This window comes from Onychomys torridus, chromosome X (assembly GCF_903995425.1).
Source record: "Onychomys torridus chromosome X, mOncTor1.1, whole genome shotgun sequence".
Classification (NCBI taxonomy): domain Eukaryota; kingdom Metazoa; phylum Chordata; class Mammalia; order Rodentia; family Cricetidae; genus Onychomys; species Onychomys torridus.
This window is the reverse complement of record NC_050466.1, coordinates 22,407,765-22,418,229: the sequence shown is the minus strand read 5'-3', so window position 1 is coordinate 22,418,229 and position 10,465 is coordinate 22,407,765.

Below are 10,465 nucleotides of genomic sequence, written 5' to 3'. Positions count from 1 at the left end.
TGTACAAAGAACCCCCAAATTCTGCCTTTTGTTGTTGAGTCAACAAGCAGCTTTTCCCCTCTCCTCTTACAAGTTTTCTCAAAACAAACTAAGCAGTTTTCCTTCCATTATATAACCCTGCCCCCACCATATAACAAAGGGACCTTTTAAAATTGAGGCTTCAAGGAGTACCCAGTCACTGCCCAAATGACTTGATTGTGTTCCTCAGGCTTACTCTTTCCCTGAGTCACTTTTTTCAGCTATCTTAGCTGCTAGGAACAGAGAGCCTTGCAGGTAGGTCTCCACAATGGAAACTGAATTGCTCCCTCAAGTAATAAACATTTCCTGGATGCCATTGGGGCCTCCTTATAGAACCAAACCCATGATAATGATCAACTCAAACAGTTTTTTAAAGACTATTTGACTATACCTCCTCCATCCTTGCTGTTATCCATTCACTGTATAGTACATAAGCTCTCACCAGTACCTCTAGAACTGAATGTAAAATGCTGCGACCTGTTCTTTTGCAGAGTAGTCACAATGGATATATTCTTTTCTTACTTTACCATGTGCTGTGGATATCGCTCTGTGTAAATAAAGTTCTGATTGGCTAGTGGTCAGGCAGGAAGTATAGGCGGGACAAGAGAGAAGAGAATTCTGGGATGTAGAAGGCTGGGGAGAGACACTGCCAGCCGCCGCCATGAAAAGCAACATGTAAAGACACTGGTAAGCCACAAGCCATGTGGCAAAGTATAGATAAGCGGAAATGGGTTAATTTAAGATAGAAAAAGTAGATAACAAGCAGCCTGCCACGGCCATACAGTTTGTAAACAATGTAAGTCTCTGTGTGCTTTCTTGTTTGGGTCTGAGCGACTGTGGGACTGGCGGGTAAGAGAGATTTGTCCTGACTGTGGGCCAGGCAGGAAAACTCCAACTACAACCATGAGCTGTCTATCTGATTGAGCTCACAAGGTGGCAAGTAGTAGAATGTGGTGTAGGGATGCTGTAGGGATGCCAAGAGTGAGGACTATGGCCTAAAATTCTGGTAGCATTTTGTCCACAAGGCTGTCCAAGGACTCTGGTTACAATGTTAGCTTCTATGCATGTCAAAAAGCAAGGCTGAGTTCAGTTTTATCAGTAGTACTCTACAGTCTTTGTATGTGACTGGTATACTGCTCCTTAAGTTAGGGGTTTCTAATATTACAAGCATGACACAAATCACTCTGATAATCACATTTAATCACTTATTGAGGTTAGACACAAAGGACTTTAGAAAAATAGGATTATATCTGAAGAAAATGAAGGAGGATAATTGGCATTGCTCATATGTTTAGCTCAATGACAGAAAGAAGAGAGTGAAGAGAGAATGTATTGTCCAGAATATGAGCTTATTAGGAAGGGAAGACCTCTGAAGTTTTCAATATTTGATAGTGAGTAGGTTTGGTTAAGTGAAGCAAGCACACCCAGGGAGGTATCCTTAATAAAGAATAAGCTTTTGAGCTGAAACAATGGCTCAGTGCTTAAAGTTCTAGTCATATAAATATGAAGATCAGAGTTTGAATGCACATTACCTATGTAAATGTTGCCTGCCAGTAATTGCCACTGTACAGAAGGTGGAGAGAAGTGATCCATAGAGAAAGATAGCTAAGTAGATTTTCCATATTGGAGAACTTTGGATTTAATTGAGAGACCCTCCATGCCCCCAAATCAAATAACGTGGTAGAATGCAATGACATGAACTTAGGGCTTTTGATGTATGTACACAGTCATGGGTACACACCTGGACACATACCACAGGTGAGCCCACATATATTTAATCATGCTTTCACATGCCACAGGTACTTAAGTATTAGCAAAACAAAGCTTCTTCCTGTGTTCATCTGTCCATCTCATCTTGGGCTATTGAGTAGCTTGGAGGAGAATGTTTTAGTGAGTATGTTCACAAAAAGTGGAGAGCCTTGGGATGGTAATCACCCAAGCTGAACTGACTAACAGAGTATACTTTATGTGCATTAAAGCAAGAGCTCTGTCAGTTTGTATATTCACTGAATCTAGGTCCCTGTACTGAGAAGGTCTGTGTCCAATTAACTGAGACAGAATGGCAGAGCAGCTGGACTTGCATTCTTTTCACAAAGGGAGCCAAACATGGGTGTCATAGTTCATTTACATCTCAAGAACAAGTCACCAGTGGAGTAAATATAATCACTATAATTTAGAGTGGGCCTAATTAGTACATTTGTTAGTAACTAAAGGAACTTTACAATTACATCTGAATTAATGAATAATATCCTGTGTATTCAGAGAGAGGCTGTGAATAAAATCCAACCTGCTGCTAATGGATAACACAGACTCCAATTGCACATGAATCTTACTGATAATCAAACATCCCATCCTTTCACTAGGGTAGAGCCACTGTGGTTTTTAGTTCATATCTTATTAAACATCTTCCTTGAAGCCTAGGAAATGACACATATTTTCACACTATCTCAGAGATAAGGCAACAGTAGCATGTTTGTATTATTAACAATGTTTACTGTGGCAGTTTAAATAACCATAACTACAGGAAAATATAGAATAGTCACAAATTTTGTAATCATAGAGGATTTAATGGGTTTCCCTTAAAAGCCAATATTATCTGGGTTTCTGAAAGTACTTGCTGTTTAAGGATGTACTATTTTATTATGATTGTCTATTGGGAAATGACCCATTTTTAAAGCTAATGGCAGAAGCAGAAGATGAATGAATTTATCAAAAATGCAATAGATCTGCTTTGACACATGAGAAGGGTATAATATTTAAATAGAAAAAGAAAATAATTTTCTATTGGCAAATGAAAGAATAATATAAGGGATGGGATAATGTTTTATAGATTCAGAAATAGTACATTCTATATCTTTTGTGTCATGTCTTAAGGGTTAAAGTACATTTAGACTCTGAAATATTTTACAGAATATTTATGAACACAATATAGTGCATATGTAGCTGGTAATAGGGAAGGGAAAGAAGGGTTCATTGTTGTTTTAGCACAACAAAGCCAAGGATCGAAGAATGTAGAGAAACTGTTGGAGAAGCACAAGAAACTAGTAAAAAGGCTGTGATTAATACTGTGAGTTGTTTTCCTGCCCACTGTGGAAAGGCTTTAGACAGATCTTAGCTCACTGTAACAATTCCCTAAGTGGCAAGCGCTGCTATTGTTATTTGCATGTCCTTTCCAAGCAGCATACACATTTCCAACCTCTTCTTTTCTAAGAAAACTTTTGATCTCTCATAAAATGTTTTCTTTCTTTGTTGCTTTATTATTTATTAGTTAATTGAATGTATTTTTAATAGTTCTTTGGGAGTTTTGTACAAAGTGTTTTGATTGTATTCACTTTGTTTCTACAAATACTTCCCAGATCCATCCAAATTTTCTACCCACCCAAGTGTTTGTGTCTTATTCTTTCTTTTTAAATCATTTAAGAATTTAAATTTTTCATGCCATCTTTTTTATTATTATTATATTTGTGCTTTAATTTTACACATCAGCTATGGGTTCCACCATCCTCCCACTCCCGCACCCACCCCCACCTTCCCCCCATCCCCTCCTCTCCATTCCCTTCTCCTCCAGGGCCAAAACTCCCCTGGGGATTCACTTAAACCTGGTGGATTCAGTACGGGCAGGTCCAGTCCCCTCCCTTCAGGCCAAGCAAAGTGTCTCTGTGTAAGCACAAAGTTCTAAACAGCCAGCTCATGCACCGAGGACAGGTCCATGTCCCACGGCCTGGGTGTCTCCCAAACAGTTTAAGCCATTCAACTGTCTCACCTATCTAGAGGGCCCGATCCAGCTGGGGCTCCACAGCCCTTGGTTCTTAATACATGTGCTTCCATTCATCTGGCCATTTGTCCCTGTGCTTCCTCCAATCTTGGTCTAAACAATACATGCTCCTATAGTCCCCCCTCTTTCTCGACAATTGGACACCTTGAGCTGCAACTGGGGCCTGGCTAAGGATCTCTGCAACCACTTCCATCACTTATTGGATGAGAGTTCCAGCACGACCATTAGAGTGATTGGCCATCTGATCACCAGACTAGGTCAGATTAGGCTTTCTCTCGACCATTGACAGCAGTCTACAGAGGATGTATCATTGTGGATTTCTGGGGACCTCTCCAGCACACTGCCTATTGCTGTTCTCATGTGGTCTTCATTTATCATGGTTTGTTGTTCCTTGTTCTCCCTTTCTGTTCTTGATCCAGCTGGGTTCTCCTGATCTCCTAAGCTTTCTTTCCCTCAAATCTTGCCCTTCATTACTCCCACTGTCGTCCAGGTTGTTCATGTAGATCCCATCCATTTCTCTGGCATTGGGTGATCCCTGGGTCTTTCCTAGGGTCCCATTTTCTAGGTAGCCTCCCTGCAGGTGTGTAGCAGTCTAGTAATCTTTGTTTTAAATCTAGTATCCTCCTATGAGTGAGGACATACCATGTTTGTCCTTCTGAGTCTGGGTTACCTCACTCAGCATGATTTTTTCTAGATCCATCCATTTGCCTGCAAACCTCATGATGTCATTGTTTTTTCTCTGCTGAGTAGTACTCCATTGTGTATATGTACCATATTTTCTTTATCCATTCTTCAGTTGAAGGGAATCTAGGTTGTTTCCAGGTTCTGGCTATTATAAACAATGCTGATATGAACATAGTTGAGCAAATGCCCTTGTGGTATGATTGAGCATTCCTTGGGTATAGGCCCAAGAGTGCTACAGCTGGGTCTCTGGGGAGATGGATTCCCAATTTTCTAAGGAAGCGCCATATTGATTTCCAAAGTGGCTGTATAAGCTTCCATTCCCACCAGCAGTGGAGGAGAGTTCCCCTTGCTCCACATCCTCTCCAGCATAAGCTGTCTTCTGTGTTTTTGATCTTAGCCACTCTGACCGGTGTAAGCTAGTATCTCATAGTCATTTTGATTTGCATTTCCCAGATAATTAGGGATGTTGAGCAATTCCTTAAATGTCTTTCAGCCATTTTAACTTCCTGTGTTGAGAATTCTCTGTTTAGTTCTATAGCCCATTTCATAAATGGACTGATGGGCATTTTGATGTCTAATTTATGGAGTTCTTTATAAATTCTGGATATCAGCCCTCTGTCAGATGTGCGGTTGGTGAAGACCTTTTCCCAATCTGTAGGCTGTCACTTTGTCTTGTTGACTGTGTCCTTTGCTCTACAAAACCTTCTCAGTTTCAACAGGTCCCATTGATTGATTGTTTCTCTCAGTGTCTGTGCTACTGGTGTTATATTTAGAAAGTGATCTCTGGTGCCAATGCATTCAAGACTGCTTCCTACTTTCTCTTCTATCAGGTTCAGAATAACTGGACTTATGTTGGGGTCTTTGATCCACTTGGACTTAAGTTTTGTGCAAGGTGACAGATATGGATCTATTTGCAGCCTTCTACACATTGACATCCAGTTATGCCAGCACTATTTGTTGAAGATGCTTTCTATTTTCCATTGTACATTTTTGGTTTCTTTGTCAAAAATTGTATGTTCTTCGGTATGTGGGTTAATGTCAGGGTCTTCAATTCGATTCCATTGGTCCACATGCTGGTTTTTATGCCATTACCAAGCTGTTTTAATTATGGGAGCTCTATCGTAGAGCTTGAGGTTGGGGATTGTGATGCCTCCAGATTTTCTTTTATTGTGCAGGATTCTTTTGGCTATCCTGGGTTTTTTGTTTTTCCATATGAACATGATTATTATTCTTTCCAGATCTGTGAAGAATTGTGTTGGTAATTTGATGGGGATTGTGTTGAATCTTTAGATTGCTTTTGGTAAAATCGCCATTTTTACTATGTTAATCCTATCCATGAGCGTGGGAGATCTTTCCATTTTCTGGCATCTTCTTCAATTTTTTTTTTCGAAGTTCTTGTCATATAGGTCCTTCACATGCTTAGTTAGAGTATCCCCAAGGTATTTTATAACATTTTTGGCTATTGTAAATGTTGATGTATCTCTGATTTCCTTCTCAGCCTGTTTGTCTATTGTATATAGGAGGGCTACTGATTTTTTTGAATTGATTCTGTATCCTGCTATGTTGCTTAAGGTTTTTATTAGCTGTATCAGTTCCTTGGTTGAATTTTGGGGTCACTCATGTATACTATCATGTCATCTGCAAATAGGGAAAGCTTGACTTCTTCCTTTCCAATTTGTATCCCCTTAATCTACTTATGTTGTCTTATACCCCTGGCTAGAACTTCAAGTACTATATTGAATAAGTATGGGGAGAGGAGACATCCTTGCCTTGTTCCTGATTTTAGTGGTATTGCTTTTAGTTTCTCTTCATTTAATTTGATGTTGGCTGTTGGCTTGCTGTAGATTGCCTTTATTATGTTTGGATATTTTCCCTGTATTCCTGATGGCTCCAAGACCTTTATCATGAAGGGGTGTTGGATTTTGTCAAATGCCTTTTCTGCATCTAGTGAGATGATCATGTGGTTTTTTTTTTTCTTTGAGTTTGTTTATATGGTGTATTACATTGATGGACTTTCATATGTTGAACCACCCTTGCATCCCTGGGATGAAGCCTACTTGATCATGGTGGATAATTGTTTTGATGTGTTCTTGGAGTCTGTTTGCCAGAAATTTTTTGAGTATTTTTGCATCAATGTTCGTGAGGGAGATCGGACTGTAGTTGTCTTTCTTTGTTGCATCTTTGTTTGGTTTAGGAATCAGGGTAATTGTAGCCTCATAGAAGGAGTTTGGTAATATTCCTTCTGTTTCTATTGTGTGGAACAATTTAAAGAGTATTGGTATTAAGTATTGTTTGATGATCTGGTAGAATTCTGCACTGAAACCATCTGGTCCTGGGCTTTTTTTGGTTGGGAGACTTTTAATGATTGATTCTATTTCCTTAGTGGTTATTGGACTATTTAAATGGTTTATCTGGTCTTGATTTAACTTAGGTATGTGGTACCTATCCAGAAAATTATCCATTTATTTTAGATGTTCCAGTTTTGTGGAGTAGAGGTTTTTGAAGTATGACCTGATGATTCTCCTGATTTCCTCATTGTCTGTTATTATGTCCCCTTTTCTTTGTTGCTTTATTATTTATTAGTTATTTGAATGCATTTTAATAGTTCTTTGGGAGCTTTGTGCAAAGTGTTTTGATTGTATTCACTTTGTTTCTACAAACACTTCCCAGATCCATCCAATTTCTCTACCCACCCAAGTGTTTGTGTCTTATTCTTTCTTTTTAAATCTTTTAACAATTTACATCTTTAAGAATCTCTACTCCCCAGTCTTACCCCTATTCCCTTCTCACCCAAATTGGTTTCTTTTTTAACCCACCCCATCAAGACTTATTTGTGCTGCCCAAATATTGTTGTATTCATGGCTTCCATTGGCACATTCTCTTCTCAGGGGAGAGTCTTAAGGAAAACTGTCACTCCTCTCAGCAGCTACCAATTGTCAATAACTTCCCCACTAAGGTAAGATTGTGTGCTTAGTTCCCCTCTCCATGCTAGGATTGGGTCATCCTCGGGCTTCCATGGCTTTTGTGCATTCTTCCAGAATTGCCATGAGTTTCTATGTGCAGCTGCCCTGCTGTGCCCTGAAAAAGTTTCGTTATAGTCACAGTCACCATGTTGGCTCTTACACTCTTTCTGGCCTCTCTCCTGAAATGATCTCTGAGCCTTGGGAGAAGTGTGTGTGTGTGTGTGTCGTATATAAGTTCCCTTTATGGCTAAGCATTGTGTAGTCCCTTATTCTCTGGACTATGTCTAGTTGTGATTATTTTTGTTAATCACCACCTACTATAAATAGAAACTTCTCAGGTGAGAGACTTATTCTGTAAATTTCAGAATTTAATTTATTTGAATTTTAATATTTTTATATTTTAAAAATTCCAGACATGAATACAGCATCTACATCACTTCTGCTATTATTTTGTCCAACCTCTCTTTCCCAACTCCCAAATCTATGACCTCTCCTTTATTAGTACTGTTACACACACACACACACACACACACACACACACACACACACACACACACACTCACAACCTACTAAGTCCATTTAGCTTTTATCATATGTTTCAGGGCTGACTACTTCATTTTGATCCCTGGAGGCAACTGATTTTTCCCCTAACAGCCACATTTGACCTCCTTTAGCTTTTCATCTAAGGATTGGACCATGTGAAATTTTCTTGGCATATTGACTGGTGTTTTCATTATGCTGACCCTGTTCAAGCAATAATATTGCTGAGAATTCATGGGTGTATATTTTCTGTCAAGTTTATGGAACATGATTTATCCACAGGTGCCATGGGCCTCTGGATTTTAGAATCTGTACACCTTGTCTTCCATTATTTTCTCTGAGCATTACATTTACAGATTGCATTACAGATGGATCAGTTAGAGATTGACACCACACAGTCTTTGCATTCTGACAACCTGTGTATCTCTTTAATAATTTCAATCTGTTGAGAATAAATGAAAATGATGATGGGTGAGAGCTACATTTATCTGTGAGTATAAGGATAGATATTTAGAAAAAAGAAATTATATTGGTTTTAAAATATTAGCAGTAGTAAATTCTCTTCCCAAGTATATGACCACTACAGTCATAAGCAGTTGACTGGGTTTACCATAATAAGCATGAATTCCTTTCAATTGAATGGGCCTTAAGTTCAATTAGAGGGATGCTGGTTCCCCATGATATAAGTACCACTGTTCCACATTTGGGAATATCTTGGCATGCTGATCATTTTGGTTTGGGCTTTACAAAGCTGGAGAGGACAATTGATGACCGATTTTGTGTCATATTTTCTGATACTATGATACTTAGGAAAGAGGCTTCCAGATCAGTTACAGCTCCTGGAAGTCATGTCTCCAAAGAGAATGGTGTTGTCAATAATGGGGCCTTACATTCATTCAGGGAGGAAAAAGCAATGGACTTCATTTTCCAACCATTCAACAGTAGGTTTTTTGTGTATGGTACCAGGGTTTTTGTTGGATACTCAGTAGCTCTTTCAGGGAACATTATTACTCCAAGTGACATACATAACATCTTTACACTATGTATCTACCCAAAGTGACATAACTTCTTTATACTATGTATCTATGTATCATCTATCTATCTATCTATCTATCTATCTATCTATCTATCTATCCATCTATCATCTATCTATTATATGGATTTTTAAGCATAAAATAACATGACACCATATGATTTTTCAAATTTCCTAGTATTATTATTTATCCTTCCTTCCCACAGATAATACCCATCCCCATGTTTCCCATTTCCTACTTCATTGCACCTGTGTCCTGCTGTTGGTTACTCCTGAGCTCCTCTCTCCTTTGTCCCTTTTTGCTTTCCTGCTTTCTATGGTTCTCTACATTATATACCCACCCCTAAAGATCTGGAACTGAGAACTGCAATAGGATAGAACATGGAACATTGGTCTCTCTGAGTCTGGGTTAATGCACTCCATACAATATGTTCTAGTTTCACCCATTTACCTGCAAATTTGATAGGTCCATTATTTCTTTTTACCAATGAGTAAAATGCCACTGTGTATAGGCACCACATTTTCATTATCCATTTGTCATGTGGTGGCCATTTAGATTGCTTCAATCTCCTAGCTATTGTGAATAGAGCAGTAATGAACATGGATAAGCAAATATTTGTAGAGTAGCTGGGCAGTGGTGGCACACACCTTTAATCCCAGCACTCGGGAGGTAGAGGCAGGCAGATCTTTGTGAGTTAAAGGCCAGCCTAGGCTACCGAGTGAGTTCCAGGAAAGGCGCAAAGCTACACAGAGAAACCCTGTCCCTAAACACCCCCCCCCAAAAAAAAATATGTGTAGAGTAGAATGCAGAGACCTTTGAGCAAAAGCCAAGCAGTCATATAGCTGGGCCATATGGTAGATTATTTGTAGCTTTTTGAGAATTCTTAATTTTGATTCCAATACAAGCATCAGCTTGTAATTCCACAAGCATTGAATGTAAGTTCCCTTTTCCTCACAACCTCCCCAGCAGGTGTTGTTAGTTGTTTTGCTGGTATTAGCCATTCTGACTATAACACAATGACCACTCTGAATAGTTTTAATCTGTATTTCCATAATACAGGTTGTTCATACTTTCTACCCTCATTTGGCTTGAAATATAGACAGAAGCAAGAAGGTACTGCAGACCATTATGTTAAGTCCTTATAGATGTGTACAGAATCACCGAAAGTACAGCATGATATTACTTATATGTGGGCTCTAAAAAGATTGCTCTAATAAAACCTGAGGGTAGAATGGTAATGACCAGAGACTGAACAGGAAGAAAGGCAAGGAGGAATGGGGAAAAATTCACTAATGGATACCAAATTAGTTAGAGTTGGCAAGAAACTATGCTATGCTATTATAAATTAATGTGGGTGACTGGAAATGACTATATTGTACCATTCATTGAAAAAGAACCTATAACTGTGGTGGTATTGTGTTCCCTGAAATATAGTGCATGCTAATAAACTT